The 18,943-nt window shown below is 33.3% G+C and overlaps 1 protein-coding gene across 1 annotated transcript in view; it reads right to left on the reverse strand.

Moving 5' to 3' along the window:
• The window catches only part of LOC124360213 (aquaporin AQPAe.a), a 34,733-nt gene extending 27,747 nt beyond the window's left edge, over window positions 1-6,986 (reverse strand). Inside the window, exon 1 of the mRNA XM_046813625.1 lies at window positions 6,831-6,986. The gene's annotated coding sequence lies outside the window, so the exon portion shown is untranslated. The remainder of the gene's footprint in view (window positions 1-6,830) is intronic.
• Between the last annotated feature and the right edge of the window lie 11,957 nt (window positions 6,987-18,943).

Here is an 18,943-nt window from a genome sequence, read left to right on the forward strand (position 1 = left end):
GATTTACTGCATAAACATACAACAGTTCTACTTTAAAGGTGCAAAAATATCATAAGCTAGACATTTTTTGTAAAAGATAAGCTATTTTTGTTGGACAAGTATGGCTAAAATCGATGTGAAGTGGAAGCTGTTGTCTGTGTCACATCCGAGATGGATTAGTGTCTACGATTTAGTTTAAGGAGGTACAAGTTTATAAACCGGTGCCATTGTTATCAACTGTACCTCCTTAACGTATTTAAGGGAAACGGTCCAGACTCATCTGCAAATTTTTATCGGTCTCTCGAGAATCGAACCCATGACATCTGGGTAAAAATGACGCCTACGCTACGGCGACGATTAAACATCGTATAACAAATTAATCTTCTTTAGTTGCTATATACTCATTCTGGACGCTAAGTTGCATCATGAGTCCATTGGCATTGCCAAGTGATTGTTTTGATGCGTTATGGAATCATATGCGACCCTCAGCTAACAGCTGATCTCGACAAGATCAATGTGGTAGCGTGAGGTGGAGGGGGGGGGAGTGATTCGTCGATAGGAACCACCAGTCTCCCATAAACTTGCCGATTTGTTACTGTCTCCGGTACCGACTTAAGTTGAACTTGCTGCGGGGAAATGCCATCCACGACCTTCGACAAGATCCAAACCTTAGCCTTCTAATATTGTCAGTTGTGTTTTGATTCAACGGTTTCTTCTAATAAACTAATAATGATAATGATAATTTTCGTTGGTTTTCAATCCATTTCTACAGCAGTTAGTATTAATTATTTCTAAAGTAGTTAGTATTAAAGCAATTTTAAAATTGTGTGTTATCTGTCCGCCTGTATTTCTGTCCGTTCAGCAATAACTCTTCATATAAAGGTACTAGAGACTTGAAACTTCGTATATAGCTTCCTCTTGGTTCAAGGAAGACTTGTAGTGGGGTCCAGATATCATGGCAAAATACAATTTTAACGTTGTGAAGGAAAACATTTCCTGAATAAACAAATTTGTGAACAAAATGTACAATTTTTTACCTTGGTTGGTAAGACTTCGTTACGTTCTTTGGGTCCCAGCATGCACCGCTTTATTGTTTTATTCTTAAATAAAAATTTATATTATGCTTATGTTTTGTCCAAAATATTTATTGGCCCCAAGATAGGAGAATCACAAATTAGAGAACTTTACCTACGTTCGAAACTGTGAAATGTGGCTATTCATTCACTTGAAACATTCTATTTTTTACAGCTGCCACCAACTCTTAGAACCACTAAAAGTAAATGTTGCAGTAAATAACTATGGGTGAAAAATAAAACAATCTATCTACAGTGACCAATTTAGAACGTAAAAGTAATCAGTTGCTTCCTCGGAACTAATGATTAAGCAGATTCTTGTAATGAATAGAACGTCACATGTTAGTAATACATTATATTCAGTTATGTAGATTTAGAGAGCAACTAATTAGAGACACTGATAGAATGTAACCACTAAAATGATTTCTTACCCCACTTGAGAGCACGATGTCGAGGTAGCACTAGAGTGTGACGCAGAGATTTTTGACACAAGACACTGTCAGTCACAGTATACCTGTCCTCATCTCTATATCACACAGATATTGCCGTTATCAAATAGAACCGCTGATAACAGCTGGTAGTGGGAGTGACTCAGATCGTCATCCATGAGTGAGTTCACTAATGACATTCTTTATCCTCTTTGTTATTTTGACATTTTTCAATTACAGCAACAAATTAGGATGATTTGATTTTACAATACAATAATCCAAAAAGAGCATGATTTGTTGTAATATATCCATTTTTTGCAAAGATTCTAACAGAAAAAACGATTTCCTCTGTTGTTTGAATGAATTCGTTTTATTTACTGCACATTGTTAAATTCAATTTGCTCTATTACAAAATTTCAAGTATTAAAAATCGACAAATTTATATAATTTACATTTACTAATTTTTTATTGGAATTTGATTGAATTGGAACAGTTGAACGAGATACGATCAAATACATCTAGACTTAATTAAGTTTGCCTACCTTCTTGTAAAATGTTCTTAACGAATTTTTCTCACTTGGAATCAGTTACAGTAGTAATAATTGTCTAAGCGTATATGTCAGATAGATCCTCTTTTAGAATTTTATGCATGAAATGAATCTCCATGTCAATCACGAAATTTCAAACTATACAAAATGTTTTTTAGTCACTAAATTTATATATTTTTAGTGCAGTATATATATATATATATATATATATATATATATATATATATTGTGATTGATCAGTTTTTGTTATTCTTGTGCACAAATATAAACATTATTCAGTAACGAAAGGTTATCAAACACTTAGATCTGCATCAAAACACAATTGACCTAAATACATCATTAACTTGTCACCTAAGCTACTTGAAATGTATTGTATTGTAACTAGTGTCACTAAATGAATGTGTATTAACTATTTTTCTAGTGTACAGCTCTAAAGTACTATTAATGTGGTGAGCAAAGAGCTATCTTACAAGTAAGTTTTGCTGTAAAACGTGCAAGATTACCTCTTGTGAATATATAAGCCATTTGAATTATCGAGTGCTCATTATAGACCGAAGTGCACCTCAGTGCATTCAATCTCACATTAGTGAAAGTGGTTGTGGTTGAAGTTTCTAGATTTGAAAGTGTTAATAATGGTTTCCAGTTGCTATTTACAAAGTGAATTAGAAAAATTGCAGGTTTTTGTATGTACTCCTTACCATAAAAGCAACGTAAGCGGCTTGGCTGTCCAGGTGAGGCTTTCTATTCATTAATAAGAAACGACCGGTCGTATTCAAATAAAACCACTTACGACGTTTCTTTTATTACACCGCTAAGACAACCAATCACAAGATGACTCAAGGACTTTCTAACACTAATAGGTGACCGCTTCTGCAGAACTTGACCTACTTGTTTGCAACTGCAGAATTGGAAAAGAATGACATGATCTGCTGATCAGTCATGATCTGCTTGGACTACATTTTTTATGTAACAACATCTCATTATGAAAGTGGTTTGTTCACTGGTAGTTATTATTACACCAATCCTGTGTTTGGTCCATAAATCTTTATGGTGCGTCGTTAATTTTTACAAAATTTCCTATGTTCATACCGTTTGTTACCTGCTTCTTGGTACAAACGTAGTTAAAAACCATAGTTTTGGTAATTATACTCATAAAATTATATTAATACTGCACTATAAAAGAATAATTACAGATATATTTTGCTTTTATTATTTAATTCATTGCGAAATATTCCTTAAGCATACCAGTATGCGTCACGTATGTTTCAGATAACAATTAAAATATTTCGATTTAATCTGTAATTTTATCGTATTGTAATTTGGTCATTCCAAGGTTATGAAGATGTAACTCTTCAATGAACCGCAGGGATATATGTAGTGTTACATTTTTCTAAATGTGTTATTACAATATGTTTTAATTTGATGGAACGATTAATTTTGTAATTAATACAAAAATAGAATATTTTTAATGTAAGAAAGGTATTAAAAGAAATTCCACAATTTTAAAGAGTCTTACAGCTTCCACCTCCAGTAAGTTTAAGATATCCACAAGTTACCTTGAGCCAATTCAGACTTGTCAAGTTCGTACTCCGCTTGTTAGTAAAGGTGACAGTTTTATTGGGTGAAACATCTGAACATATGATACTAGTATTGTGGTAAGAGATGGCACCTAGTCAAATCTGTCCCAGAATACACGGTCAAGAGTCTCTGCCACGGTAGTCATATCTTCTGGCGCCAGCAGCGGAGGTGTGTGGCTTACACCGCGACATCGTGTATCCATTATCATATCAATATGTAGACCGACCTCATATTTTGTCAAAAGTTCTTTTAGTTTGAAAATATTGGCAGTCTGCAAACATAAGTATTGTACGAATTCCAACCAGCTCCAATTCCCTAACCACAGCAATTATCTTCTGGGTTGCAATAATCGGAGATAAAACACGTTTTTATTCTTGACAAGTACTTGATTGGTAGTTGCCAACACTGCTGCCGGGAGGCATGGTGCCAGGCAGCTCACTCATGACGGGCCCTGGGGAACCGAGGCGTGCAATCCCAGGCAGAAGACAGACAGACAGACATGCGGACGGGCCCAAGGCCACCTGTATTATTGTAATCACAGACCTTAACAAGCGAGTTTATCTGATTCCGATCTGGCCGTAAGGCTCTTAGTTAATCTGCTCATCTGTTAACGCCTCTTTATAACACAAAAACAGATAACAAGTGAAGAACCAATATTTATAAAGAAGGATCTTCTAACAATAAACAAAGGATGTGACACTGTTATCGCTATGACTGTTTTGGATAATGATACAGGTACGTGATGTTATAATGGAGGGGATAAATTCAAAAATTCTGTTGGTGAGTGTCAATTGAGAACTTCAAGTTAAAAATCGTAGAGTACAATGTCCGGGAAAATCATGTTTCCTTCGCAATTCTTCCACCTTACAGAAAGAAGCTTTAAGTTGTAAAAGTTTTATCAATGGCAAGAATATTTAAATGGTTATAAGTCTAAAAAGTGGACGACGGCTCTTAGACTTTGTAAATATAGACAACGATTTAGAACAAATTAGCTGAAATATCATAGTTTAGCTGTTTCTTCCCAAAGCTCTTTAATATGCTTTGGGCCCCCTACTTGAGACTTAGCAGGTAGGGGGTTTGAACCCCTATATTCCCCTCTTTTTGCTCCGACAGTGATCAAAAATGTAGTCAGCAGAATCATGTGTTACGATTGTAAACGTTATATATGTTATCACACTACATGATTAAGCACCTTCATATTTTATCTGGATTGTAAGCTCTCTCAGCAACCAATAACCGAAATGTGAACAAAAGATACCTAAATCAAACAACTAAATAGTTAATGAAACGTAGTCATCTTGTTCTTGCTACACTGATCGTGGGTTTTGCACTAGCAGAGTGGCCTAGTACGTGAGTGTGCAAATTCAGATAATTAATTATGCAAATCCATTCAGCTTGATACCATCTGTGTCTGACTCCAAGCTGCGGTTTCCTACGCGTTTTTCTGATCATATTTTATCTTTGGCTTATATTGTTTATTACTCGTTATGTGGAATAAATGAATAACTAAAATCCAGAGTGGACCAACCAACGAAAATAGAGTTTTTTATGCTAAGTAAAGATTTAAAACTTCTTGTGTTGCTTTGTAACAGTTATGGATGTTACTTTTTTGTTATAGTAATTGTTATAACAATGGCCTCAACAAAAGCAGTCACATAAATACCTTATTAGTACTTTTTCCAAACAATTTTTCATTGTCCATTTTAATAATTTAAACAAATTACATTTCAAAGAAAAAACTTGTGGGGCTGGAAAAGTTTTCTATCCGCACGATATTAAAAAAACTTACCGACTTATAATTGTACATGAAGCTTCATTCTACATGAGCGTTAGCGAATATTTGTACTTGGTATTATGGGTAACCATGATGGCAACGGTAAAATATCAGAATAAATAAATTTGTAAACAACGACAATACCCTAATATGGCGGATAATTTTGTAGATTATTTCATAAGGATCTTGAGATATATTATGATTTCATAATGTGGAATGATGTCACAACCAATGAAAAAACATTATTTTACACTATCAACTAAAAAATAAATAAAAATCTCGATTTAATCCAGTTATATGTTTTACATTGTCTTATATAAAGTTTTATAATACTTCTTTACCTTAAATTTCAAAAATAAAAGTAATGTTTACTTAATCGAAAAAAAATGGAGCTCGATAAGTAAAAGTAATTGTGAGTTTGGCTGACGTTTCCATAAGAAAAGAATTATAAAAAATAAATTAATTAATTATCTCGCACAGCATAATTCTTGGCTTGATTGAAGTGATTTTGAATTACTCTATAATTGTTTCGGATATGGTTGACTATATAACAGGCAGACATGTTAGGAATTTACAAGTAAACTAGTATTAAACTTAATATTCTTGTTCAAAATGTAATTCACAAACTATAGCTAGTGATAATAATGACTTTGATAACCATTCAAAGTAAAAGAGATGCTGAAAATCATATTGTAATTTAAATTGTAAAAGAGGTAGAAAAGTTATTTTATTGTTACATCTATACGAAGGAGTGATAATTTATTTAGTCATTAAGTTACAGTGTTGAGTTAAAATTCTTTAAATTTAGATGATTTTATTAAACATTAACACAATGACCTTTGAAATTAATTGAAATGTGACAAATTTAAATTAGTTTCTAGAATTATAGTTTATGATTTTTGGTCGTTCAAAAGGTTTTTGAAACCTGTTGTTTTAGTTGTAAATAGGTAAATTACTTAAAATGTTTCAAACATTTCAGATAACTAAAGTAAATATCTATGTATATTTATAATTATTGCAATTATTTTATTGTAATTAATGTTAAAGTTAAGTGAATATTTTATTATATATTGCCAGTACCCATTTTTACAAAAGTCAATAATATCTTCTACAATCAGAATTAAAAAGTGTGAATTTTGAATTAAATTTTCACAATATACGGATCACATTGGTTATCGAGGAAATTATTCAATAATAAATTGAAAAAATAACTTTTTGTTACAAAATATAACCTGCTTGGTTGTGTATATTCAAATTTAAACTGTAATAGTCAACTATAAAATATTTGCAAACAATTCTTTATATTGGAATTTTAGATAAGCCTGTAATAAATAGCAATATTTCTTATATATTTACAGTTTTGTATGTACTACTTGGATGTGGCATATTATTGCTAATACGAATGTTGCAACTGTTGTGCACTGTATGTAAGGGTAGTACTAGCACTCACCAGTAGATGTGTGTAAGTGTCCCGGCCGCTACGCTGTCAAAGCACGACTGATGTGGCTGAAGGTTTGTGCGAGCTATAACCCCTCTCGACGTCTGATAACGCACTATCTAGCGCTGACGCCGCCGCCAGCCGCTCCGCGACCTACGTCACTCTACCCCCGTCGGGTTACTCATACAGTATCCCGTTCACCGGGGGAATTTCCCCGTTTTTTTGCCCCCCTCTCCCGCAACTACCACAACCAGCCGTGTCTTGGTTGTTGCAAACTTCTAATTTGTGGTGTTAAAGAGCCAACTATAGTAAAATGACCTTGAGTTTTCTCCATAAGAACAACATTAAAATACACTTTTCCGTTTTTATTTGTTATCCTAGTATTACGGATAATGTCTCATTTTAAAGAAATAATTAATACGAAATTAAAGTATTGTTAGTTTTATCGGAAAGTGAATACATTTTGAATTTTGAAACGATAAAGTACTCTCTTATACTATTTTATTGTTTTTAATTTCAAATAAAAAAAATTGCATCCATCAATAGAAAATAAAAAAATGTTTAATTGATTTTTAAAGTTTGTTCCCATTTTCAGCATTGTTTTAGTGGTTAATACCCTATTTTAAATAAGTAACGTTTAGAACTAAGGAGGATTATTTATGCAGTGTTGTTACGAGGTAGCATGGTCCTTCAATCCTTTGAAAGGATAGTTCATTACCATTCATTTACCCTAAACACCAAGAGCTATAGTCTGATATGGGGTTCGGAAAGATAACCAATGATCTGATCGTAATGACTAATTAACAACAATGACCGTTGTTACTTATTTTACAAAACTGAATGATTTCCCCATCCCTTACCATTTGTTAAATACTGCATCTAGTTAGCATAAGAACCGTAAGTACCGTGGTCGTTTTGTGTCCTTTGGTCTGAAGCTATTGAATTTCGGGAATAGGTAATCATAGGAATGGGAACAGGAATCGTAATTATACATTCGGAATGTGTTACAAATAGTTAAAATAAGTTACTTTAGTTCAAGAACGCTATGTAACAGTTAATAGCGGCTTTGCGAACTGCCGTGAAGCCCAAGTTTAGTATGAAATATAAATACTTTGTGTCCTACCTTCAGGACTAGTATAGACCGTATGAAAGTTAGAAAACTTTCGTTTCAGCGCAAAAGAATCAGGTTGGCAGCCATGGCAGTAAAAATATGACGAGTAAACTACAAAAACGTGACCGAGTGTTCATTTTTACGACTTACATTGACGCTCCATAGTGAAACAGTAATCACTTCTGGAGAAAGAGCAAGTATGGAGAAAACTACAACACTACTATGTGTTTTGGGACAATGAAAGCCGTTTAGGTATAATGGAGCAATGTCTCTTCTAACGCTGGAATGTCGACGACTACACAAGAAGAACCCGAGCTCAGGGCGTCGGAGTGAAACAATGCTTACGCTGAGGGACCATCCAAGTCGAACTTTGGATTTTCAAGGGATACAAGTCCAAACTTGGATTGCATTGTTGTGCAGTGTATTAATCACTGTATTGAATTTATTTATATATATATATATAGAAATGGCAACACCTTAGTAAGAAATTAATATAACTTTTTAGATTAATATATGAATATTTTATATATATATATATATATATATATATATATATATATATATAACTGGCGTGCGTAGAACAATATGAGCTGAGTTCACAGTAGTTATTGCTGTAGGCAAACAATCTTATCTGTGTCGTTAAAAAACATTATAGCAAATTTTACTAACATGAGCTTAAATGCTCTCTGAGGAAGGAGGGTTTTATTGTTTTCTCGTTTTGTTTTACATACTATGGAGTTTTTACTAGTTGGAGAATTTAAATTAAATTTAACACAGGTGTATTCGTATGAAGAATCGTAGATACGTAAACAAACATCCATATGTATTTACATATATTAAGGTATTCTACATAAAATACTACAGACTGAAAATTACTTTGAAACATCAAAACTTGTGACAATTTGTTGCTCTACTCCAGGTGTACTCATATGAGTACGGAATTTATTGAAGCTACAATATGTGAAGGATCAAACCATAACACTTTCATTTCTAACAGACTGACAGCTAACTAAATATCCTTCTCGATTATTAGAATTTTCACAATAAATTCAAATGATAGTTCATAACATCACGCCATATTTACTTGCTTTGTGTTAATTGCGTCGTTTGGCATAAACTTAAGCTATTTTAAAATATTTTTGGGAAACAGGATAAGTATATGAAACTTGTACATGGTATTCACCCATGAAATATTTCTATCATAGTCCTTATAAGCTTATCCTAAGGTCTATACAAGGAAGGCGTAACAGATCTTTGAAATTCCAAGCAAAATGATGTCAATTGCTCATTTTTATTAAGCTACATCTTTTACTATATCATTTGTCAAAATGTTGTATGATTCCCTTAGACTGTTTTCAAATTTATTTATTCTACTATTTTCTCGATAACCTTAAGACCAATGTAACGTATTCACTACCGCTCAGCCATATTCTAAGGAATGACATGCACCATCATCGAACAAAGCTTTATGCAAAATTCCAAGCTGATAGGTTAGTTCGATCTCAAGATATCGTGTGGAAAGTTGGATAAACAGACAGAAATAATATTTTTTCCTGTTTCTCGAGTGAATTCGCTTACGCTCAGCCAGTTGCTATAAAAACGTTGAGTGTTGCTACTGTACAACGCAGAACGCTGCTGATTGGTTTATTACAAGATCGAGCAAAATAGATAACCTTGGAAACCAGTCATGAATGAAGTAACTATGACTAATCAGGCACCTGAGAACAACACAACCGTGTGAGCTAGCCACCTCAAGGTAAATTACATTCAGAACTAAGATATTCTTTCTGTATCAGAGGAGAGAGCTCAATTCCTGGTTTCCTCTTAGCTCTCAAGAGAACGCAAACAGCCTAGTGTAATGTTGAGCTACTTGTGTTTTAACGCCCACACGCACATGTACCAGCTGATTGGACCCTTGTTACACTTGACACGCCAAACACATGTCACAACATGGTAACAAGTGCCCAACCTTACATAACTTCGACCTTGCCTAGTATTCCGTTAATTTACTCTACGATGACATGTTAAATTGAAGTCTGTTGTATTTAGATGATAGAAATAAGAAAGCAATGATTGCATTACCTACCATAGATAATGATTTGAAACTGAATAAAATTGTACTACAATGAAAAACTAAAAAGGTCTGATCTGCTCTTTACTTAATAATCACAACAAAATATCTGATTCCATTAAGTATAATATGAAACTAACTGTTTTGAATGTATGTATAAATTTAATAACGGAAATACTAGTTAATTAATTGAAATATTAAAGAGTACACCATTAAAATGCAGATGTCGTTTCAATTGTATATACAAATTCATTCAATATATATTATCTGACCACGAGAAAGACAAAATATGTTTAATCCCTACATGACGAGAGGTAAGGATTAATAGTCACTTTCCCTCTTTGAAATTACGATCAAAGTCAACCGATAACTATATGAATATTAAACTTTTTATACGAGTGTACTGAAATCTGTACATAAAATACAACTTAAAAGAATGGTACTTTTGAAATGAAAGCCACATTTATCCTTTTATGTACTTCTTCTTAAAAATGACCATGTTTAAGTCATAAAAAAATACCGTAATAATTATAATCTTCAAATTCAGAAACGATTTTCTTAAACATGATTATAAAATGGTCCAATCAAATCCTTAAGACACGAACATCCAAACACCATTTAATGTTTCCAAATAGTTATTAGTTATTCAGAGATTTAAATTATTTATTTCATAGTTTCAATATTTGGGAAATATACACTGTACTAGAATATATTTCTAGTACAAGCATAGAATCCCAAGGGGTTTAGTGCTTATGGGATTCAGTCCTTACAATTGGATAACTTCCATAATCCTACGACCAAACATAGCGTAATAGTATAACACTGTTGATATGAGTACAACTCAAGGTTTGTTTCACTGCAAAATTTTCTTAGGGAGCCGCAGCGTAAAGACTTGTATTAAGTACAAGAGTAGAAAATGGTAATTTTGATACGAATGTAGAGTAGTACTCGGTGTTTAACAACTAATCAGGTAATACAGATATGTATAAGACGATGTGTCTTTTGACCTCTGAAGAGACGATACTAAAAGGAACAGCGGATTGGATTTACTCTATTCACTCTTCAGAACGGGGGAAAATTAAAAATTTCTATTTTATTGCTGCGAGCAGTATCTAATATTTGAGAATCCCGTCGAAAAAAAAATGGTGAAAATGTATAGCTACCGATTATTACCTTAACAACAAAGTACGAGGATTTAAAATTTTTAAGACATTTTAATGTTTATTGCGGTTATTTGACCGACAGTGTTGGAGTTTTGGTAGATCATAATATTTGAGAAAGTATTAAAATGATCTTGAATTTTTCTCCATAAGAACAATGTTAAACCTTATACCATTTTCGCGCTTAGGTTTGGACATAGAATTATGGGAATAGTCTCACCATTAAAATATAGTTCATAGGCACCCAAACTTTTTAGGTTTTATTTAAAACCCTATAGTTTGTGAGTGTTTAATTCAGAAAGTACAAAGAAGTTTAACTTTTTTAAACCAATAAAATCATGAAAAATACTAAAACTTTTAGATGCGGATTAAGTACACTACAACTGTACGGCTTAACTTAAAGGTGCTATAGGTGTATAGGGAATACCTTGTTGAGGTTTACCTACGTTATTATGGAGCTAAAACCAACACAGTCATACCAGCGAGAGGCTATACTCTGATTCTTTATATTATATTTCCGTGTGGTTAATTAATGACCATTCATTAATTAGCTTCCACAATTATTAAATACCACCGCTAAAACCACGTGAGGAATTACGTGTCTTTCAAGTGCAATTATGAGAGAAACTGTTGGGTAAGATTTCATATTTGATATACGCTTTTGGGCCAGTGTTAATTATTGTATTTATCAATGCACATCCTTATAGCCATAACCTTATCTGGAGGGCAAAAAGTTGAACTTATTATTAAGGTAACGACTTATTATTTGTGTATGTGGTTCTGCCTTAAGTATTCAGATATATAACACCTTTACTAAGCTATCTCTTAATTAAAAAAATTAAATGTTACATAACTAAAGTTTTAATAAGTCGTACAGGTCAGTGGCCTATGAGGACGAGCAGGGTACTGCTTGAAAAGGGGACCGACCTCTTCATAAACAAAATTTTACTTTACTCTGGTATACACTCTTGTGATACCTAAAAACGTATAAATATTGAGGCATACAACTATAGAAACTGTACAAACGACATTTATTACCCCTGTATAATTAGACTTATTTTAAAAAAAACCATCCAAATAATTTTAAAACAATATTTATCAAGTACTTAAATGGTAACTTCGAGTCAATTTAGATCTCAATATGACTACTCCATACAAAAATAGATTAACAGTAAACGATGGTTTTCATATAATTTTGCTTAAAAAATTCATAAGCCTTTTAAAGTTAGTTATTTCGATTCAGAAAAATATTTATTTTGTTTAACACCCAAATCTAATGATCCTTTTTACTCTACAAATATCGTCCTAGTTGTAAGATTTGCTTTAGTAAAATATAATGTTGATAATATTTATGAATCCTAAATTCAAGTCTGTATTGTGCACTATTAATTTTTGAATAAATAAGTAGTGGTGTTTTTAGGTGAATTTCCTCATTGTCATCTAATAATGAGATTAATTATCTTTATTAGTGTTATTTATATTCTTCCTTTGGCTCTCATCCGTATATATTTTGAATCCTATGTTGAGACAGTATTTTATGTGGATAACTATCAGATCTGCATTAACTTTATAGCTATATAATAAAGAAGTGTACTTGTATATTAACACACAACTTTTTCAGCCAGAGAGAATCGTATGTACTATAGTGTGGACCCACACGGCTATTTCAAGAAAAGCTGAGAGTTCAAAATACAATGTTAAAAGTTCAATATCAACTCAGCATAAAAATTCAGGATTGAGCCGATTCAATTTACGTTATTGTTGAAACGTTTAACGACTCACAATAAAGAATTACCTGCTTACACTGTACAAATTATATAATCAGCAATAAAACGTACAGACCATTAACATTTAATAACTAAAACTCCTGTTATATTTATAGAGGTCTACCAGGTGAGGTGCATAAAAAGATTCTGACCGCAGCCAAAACCTGTTGTATGACGCATTTGCTATCACCGGTGATTTCTCTGACTTTTTCTCCTTCTGCACTCCCCCCCCCGTTCCGCCACCACAACACATCCTCTGCTAGCCACTCATTCATGTTCCCATTATTCCGTCATTACAGGCTACCAAAGCCATAAAGTGGAAATTGGTCTCCTCCCCCTCCAACCTCCGTAATCATAACTATCATGGGATTCCCTCAATCTGACGATCGGTCGGAAGTTTCTAGTAAATTGTACAAGTAACACAATCCTCTCTTGGGAGTGGAAAACTTTTAAAGACTTTCACCGAGTACGAAGAGTCCTGCTTGTTCCACAATGTATAGATTCTGAAAACTTTTAAATTTTAGTATGTGATCAAAGTTTCAATACACATAGCCAAGGCCTAGGCTAAGTATTTCACACATTCTAGTTTATAACTTAGATCAAATTCGATCAAGTGTTTGTGCTTTTGAGTTTGTTACGAAAAACATCTTATTTTATAATATATTTGACCAGAGTTATTATACATAAATTAAACTTAAAGGTAGAAGAAATATGGATAATCACAATAAACCAAGCGTGTGTTATGAGTAAGGCGTTTAAAATTTCAATAAATGTTTTTGAAGTTCTTTTGAAATATATAAATAAAAAATGAAATACGTATATACAAGCAATTGGGTCCTGGCATGAGGTTCCGAATTTGGTTTTGCATTCGGTGTATCTTCTTGTCATTCGTATGGTATACAATATAGCTTAACTGAGCACGGATTACATACACATTTAACAATGAAACAATTTTAAAACATTTACAAAACAACGAATGTTGATACATTTTAGACTTTTTATCACTTTTCTTAGTAATATCGAGCGTTTTGGACCATTTTTAGTTGCCATTTTTATGATATTGGAAAAATATTCGAATATTTTCAAATATTCTTTTTTAAATTTTATATAAAACTAGCATCACATACAGCCTATGTATTTTTTATTAGAAATGCAACCTTTAACAGGTAAAATATGTAAAGGTCTATATGAAAAGTGATTATTTTATGACAAATTTAGGGAAAGGTCCAAAATTGCTGAACTATGCCAGAAGTTTTTCAGCAAATGATATAGGGGAGATAACCTTGAAGTTATGGGATAAGACATTTTTTCCCATCGGAACTAAAATTTGAAAACGGTTTTATACTATACAATTTCTCAAATGTTTTTGATGATGTAACCGGAGTTCAAACTCTATTAAAACACAGTTTATGGTTTTGGTATACGAGTAAAACAATAAAACTTGGATATCGTGATTGACCAGCCTATAACGTACCCAATAATGTGTGATACAACAATAAAATGGTAACCTATCCCACGTTAGCCGTGTAAATATCAATCGATCCCTTGTTGCACGTGATGTGACAGTTGTGACACGACATCGGTCCCCCGACCTTGGGTCTGCCGCTATTGTGACCCGAAGTCTACCACGGTTCTATTTGTGCCACCGCCGTTCAACTATTTACCACTATCAGATATGCGGCGGTACTCAAAGGCCTGTATCTGTGACATCATTGGTATCTTGGTGAGTTGCGATAGCAGTGTTGAAAGCCTACTCTACTCCTTGTAAATTAGATCATACCGGCTTAACCTGTACTTAGCGATGCTAAAAATGTCCATAATGGTGATGTTGTGTCTGCACTACAGCTGATTGAGGGCCAAATATACTTTCATTCAAGGTCAAACAGTTCAACAAATCGTGATCCAAGAACCGAGATGTGACCTACTTCCAGTAATCGACAGAGCTGTTTTTCCTAAGAAAGAAATTCATAGTCAGTCACTGTAGGAGTAGTTGAGGTTGGAATAAGACGCTATCAAAAGAGTAAAAAATGTGAAATGATACTTTTTTCATAACATAATTTTCAACCTCAAAACACTTAAAACCTACCTCCAGAAACGTAAATAGAAGGTTAATCAGTTTCAGCTAACCGTATACAGCACATTTATTACTTTCAGTATCTTTATCTAGTTGTCTAACAGGTGAACCAGACCACCCGGGACACCGATTGTAGAGGTCTAACAAGTGAAAATAAATTCCGTTTCAGCTGTAGCACCCATATTCTGTATTCAAATAATTATATAAAACTTTTTTAACCACCCAAAAACCAGTTAGGAGTATTTTTTGGGGTAAGGGATTGTTTAGAGAAGCATTGTAAACTATTGGTTAGGTAGAAATTCTGGTAAGGTAGATTAAGGGACGAATTCAATATTTTCTTGTGTTTTTTGGCCTGCTACATTGAATAAAACAGGGGCTAGAAATAGCCCCTTAAATGCTATTTAAATGTAAGTTAAATATTTTTTAATCAGTTTCAAATACAAAACATGGAATGAAAATACATTTTTCACTTTTGGGCAACAATAACTTTATTATTTCACCAAGAAACAAATCAAAATTTGTAATAAAAGTTATAGAAAAATATCTTTTATAAGCAAAACTGCTTAAATAAAGTACACAGAAATCAATTAGATGTTTGATTAAATGAATATATATATATATATATATATATATATATATATATATATATAAATTCATAATATATAATTATATATATATATATATATATATAATTCATAACTTATAATTTTGTTAATTACCCAATAAATTTATACAAAATTAAATTTCGAATATAAAATTGTAAATTTGAATCCTGAAATGGAAAACTATATCATAGAATATATTAATTGTAGCAATGCATTCATGTGCTGCTGATAACAATTCGGCTTGAATTAATTTTATTTAAAACATAGAATGATGTTTTTCAGGATATTTTTATTTAATAAGTTGGCAATACAATAAACAACTGTTCAACATATATATGATTTGAATTGTAGGATTCAAATAATTTTGAGAGCTAATAACCGAGTTTCAGTCCATGTGCGCATTGTTCTTCTCGTAGTAATTACGTTTCAGTTCGAATAAGTATAGTTTTGTCCGTACTGGTTATAAAATTATAGATATAGTAGTGCCACAGTTATTTACAAGTGAAGAATGCGCCGATGTGAGGTTTATTTATGGTGTATATCAAGGTTGTGCTAGGGCCGCTGTTGATATATGCAGAAAACGTTACCCTTACCGCAGAATTCTAATTGAAATAAAGCATTATAGTTTAATAAAAAGGCAAATTTACCAATGTTATAGTTACCCACACAATAGAATAAATATTTTCCATCGGTGAATTATTATACATGTTAAGAAGAGGTAAATTATTGATAAAAGATATGCATTTTCAAATTATCTGTTTTGACACTCTTTTTGCACTCGGTAAATCTTTGTAATGGTCGGTAATAATTGATTTACGAAGTGTATTCATCATCTATGAAATTTGTTCTCCTTTCATATTCATAATCTACTCGTAGGGAAATTAAATTAAATAGCCTAGGTGCCTCATGAGTTCTTAATCACAGTAAAATGTAAATCTATGTTTAAATATTTATGGAAAAGCACTATATGGCTTAAGTTTTATTTTTTGAATAGAAATCTATCACAACGGATAATTTTTTCACCAGCACGTTGTTTTTATTACCAGATATCATTAAATTCAAGTGGAACATGTATAATCTCAGTTGATTATATTCTTACCTGACCAATGTATAAAAATGATAAAACTTTATGTTTTCGAATAGGATAAATAAAACATAGAGCGTTGGACTCGAGCAGGTAGTTTGGGCTCATAGTTCAAGAATGCCGTTAACTGCAGTTAATTGTATTAAGTGTCCAACCCAGTACATCTTAACGATGGGTCCAGTACAGGATTCGAACAGGTAGATTTAGGCTCATAGTCCGTAAATCGGATCTGAGTTAGTGACAGCACAGGTTCAAATCCTGTTGGAGACCGTTCCATTTTTTTATTAATACCATCAACCCTATTCTGTAGTGACCATCTCGTTTATTTTGTTTGATATCACCACGAGAACAGGCAGTTAAAGAAGAGGCTTCAAAAAATCAAGACCAATCGAATATGATAACTCCGAATCTTTCAAGCTTGCCAAGAAGAATCTCATGGCCTACAGCATCAAATTACTGGGTATACTTCGATTAACAACTATTAAAACATAATGAAAGATCATTAAGAACTAGAAAGAATCGGTCCACACACATAGTTCAAACTCTTTTAAAACAGGTAATTTATAATTCATATCACTCATAATCACTCGTATTATATATTTGATAGAGTGTTCCATCACACATCTTGTAGTACCCCCTCCCTCTCTTTGAAACTCCTGACTACTAAAAAACTACCATACTATCCAAAAATCAAATTAAAGCAACTTAAATTAAAAACTGAACAAAAATATGAAACCTCTGAATATTGTTCATGAAGATATACCAGTGTAATAGATTATAGTTGTTTCATTATTCAGTGTCGGTAAGATTATCAATGACATTGGTTGCAACGGAAGTAGCCATTGAAACTAAATAATGAGTGCATGTGAGGAATCAGAATGAAGAGACCAGGTCAGAGGTGCACGAGTGACCGTGACGTAGCGTCTCTACTGCATGTAAACATCTGCTAGTGATGTACTGCCAACTCCGTGCGTGAGTGGACGATGCTATACTGCAGCTTTACTGCTAGTACTCGACCCCCTATAAACAATCCCATTAAGTACCAACTTTGACATGTGAAACTAAACAACACACGTTTGCTTCTTTATTTCGATAAGTTATCTGTTTACATCACGGATGCCAATTCATTAGGCACCATTTACAGTGAAACCCTTGAGTCAAGTATGCTCAAAACAAATTTTTCCATAATTCTATTTTTGTTTTGAGGCAAAACAAGAACATTTTTCGCCATCATTGCAAGAAATTTGCATCTCAAGGAATGTTCATATCATGATATTAGGTAAAAGGACATCTAGTTCCATAGATCCGTTTCACTGTGGTGAATGATTGTTGGAGTGGCTGTGGTTCTCTTAGTGTTAAAAGTGTTTCAATCTTAAAGGTAAGCGAGAATCCACCCTTTTCAATTTCACTGATAAAGGCTTAAAAATGGAAACCCTCTCTTTCCTCCAAGATAGTATGGCAGAAATTCTTTTGTCCACTTTCAAGAAAAAGCTGAATGAGGAAATCCCTTAGTGCATTTAACTAAAATGCCCTGTACGCTTGCTTCAGGATTTTCAGGATAGGTAGTGTTAGCAATAGAAACTGCCTTATGTTGAGATCTCATGAGGAGGGATAGCGGGGTCTACACCTCAGTAATATAATAATTGTATTTTCAGAAGTGGTGGCTCTGTTTAGCTTCTTCCACAAAAAGTAGGTAGTGGAGGATGCTCCCTCATGATTATGCTATCAACAGCTTTTATCACTAAGGGATCTACATCTACTCCGCAGTAACGTAGACCTATTCATCAACCTAAAATGGAGCGGTACATCTCTACCCGACAGTTTCGGGTAGAGATGTACCGCTCCTGGACATCCATGATGTTACCCAAATATTAGTAAAGCATTGTTTTTTTCTGGCCCCATCGTTGGTTCAATTCGAAGGCATTAGCCAGTCAGAAGTTATCCCTCCTGAGATAATTAATAACTGAGATAGTGTTGTGGCAGGAGGCGGCACCAACCTACGTCGGAGAGTTCCAACCCACTGAGTAGCCTGTCACGCCGGAGGGCGCGCAGAACAGATGACCTCATGTTTTAAGAGACGTAAAAGATTCCAAAAGGTTTTTGTCGTAAAAATTGGATACTCTAAAATTCAAAACTAGGTGCCACTTTAGTTGAAATCGGATGATACAAATTTCTAAATGAATGACTGCGATTAGCCGACAAGTCGTTCCTAAAATGAATAGCCTATAGTAATTTCTTACGAATCGGAAAATCA

This window comes from Homalodisca vitripennis, chromosome 4 (genome assembly GCF_021130785.1).
Source record: "Homalodisca vitripennis isolate AUS2020 chromosome 4, UT_GWSS_2.1, whole genome shotgun sequence".
In the NCBI taxonomy this organism is placed as follows: Eukaryota; Metazoa; Arthropoda; class Insecta; order Hemiptera; family Cicadellidae; genus Homalodisca; species Homalodisca vitripennis.